This window comes from Hyaena hyaena, unplaced genomic scaffold (genome assembly GCF_003009895.1).
Source record: "Hyaena hyaena isolate Hyena2069 unplaced genomic scaffold, ASM300989v1 scaffold_21, whole genome shotgun sequence".
NCBI classification, from domain to species: domain Eukaryota; kingdom Metazoa; phylum Chordata; class Mammalia; order Carnivora; family Hyaenidae; genus Hyaena; species Hyaena hyaena.
In genome coordinates this window covers 4095641-4096917 of record NW_024080653.1, presented here as the reverse complement: position 1 = coordinate 4096917, position 1277 = coordinate 4095641, and the positions used below count along the sequence as shown (strand labels likewise).

The 1277-nt window shown below is 65.2% G+C and overlaps 1 long non-coding RNA gene across 1 annotated transcript; it reads right to left on the bottom strand.

Moving 5' to 3' along the window:
• Positions 1-582: 582 nt before the first annotated feature.
• On the bottom strand, positions 583-1046 carry LOC120228240. Its single transcript, XR_005527442.1, has 2 exons — positions 889-1046; positions 583-822 (listed from the first exon to the last, which is right to left on the bottom strand). It is a non-coding gene; the product is annotated as an uncharacterized LOC120228240 (long non-coding RNA).
• Between the last annotated feature and the right edge of the window lie 231 nt (positions 1047-1277).

Sequence of the window (1277 nt, the reverse complement as noted above, 5' to 3'; positions counted from 1 at the left end):
AGTCTGTCAAGTTTACTGTCAGACTTGGTTCTTGGATAACTGTGAACTGAAGAAAGTCACTGCCCAGGCGAAGGGCCGAGTCCCCAGCCTCCTGGCCCCTGGGCAGGGAGTGCCCAGCGCTGGGCTTTGGGGTGCCAGCAGAGCAGATGCTCTGCCTGCCGAGCCCCTTTCTCTCCCCCATCACTCAGGGACAAGGACTAGGCTGGTTGTAAAAGCAAAGTCAGGTCTCAGAGGCACAGGCCCCCCGATGGACCGTGGCTCAGCGCCGTTTTCTACTGCCTGTGGTCGAAAGCCATCTCAGCTGTTCAGGGGGACCCAAAAGTGCCAGATACAGCGCTGGGCCCTGCATCCTGGCCCCGCCGGTGAGAGCACCCCTTCCCTATAGAAAGACCCTCCTTTCTCAGGGAGGGGCCAGGCGGTGCGGGCAGGCTGTGACGGGCCACGACGCACCTGCCTGGAAAGCTGGTCTCCCAAGACCCCACTTAGGAAGCCACCTGGGACGTGCGCGGGCCCAGCTCCCTCCAGCAGCCACGCAGGCAGCACCCCGCTCCCAGGCAGGTGCCGAAGCCCCGATGCAGGTACCTGCGCAGGCTCGCAGCAGTGGGCCCAAGCAGCCTGGCGTCCCTGATGGAGGAACAGATAAACAAAGCGCAGCCTGTCTGCACCACGGAACCGTGTTCAGCCTTCGGAAGCAGTGAGCTCAGACACCTGCCGCCACGTGGGTGAAGCAGTCCGGGCGCGATGCCGGGGACAGAAGCCGGGCACAGAAGGCGCCCCATGGCCTGACGCCCCTGACATGAAATGTCCGGAATCGGCAAACCCCTAGAGACAGAAAGTGGATTAGTGGTTTCCAGAGGCTGGGGCAGTGGGAGACTGGCGGGTGGTTACCTGATGCGGGGCGAGGTCAGGAACCAGAGGCAGGTGGTAGTTCCACGGTCCTGTGAGTACGAAGAATACCTCTCAGTTACAGGCTTTAAGTCCATTCATTTTATGCTCGATTTAGAAAAAGAGCTGCTAGTGGCACTGGTGGTACTGAGTATCGGCTGTGCTGGGGAGCCCCGGCAAGCCCGCGGCTGGGCGGGGCCAGCGGCCTCCGGAGGCTCCGCCCCCACCCGAGGCTCCTCCCCCACCCGGAGGCTCCTCCCCCACCCGGACGCTCCTCCCCCACCCGGAGGCTCCTCCCCCACCGGACGCTCCTCCCCCACCCGGACGCTCCTCCCCCACCCGGACGCGCCCCCCCCGCCCGCCGGCGCGGGCGCCGCGCGCCGGCGGGCTGG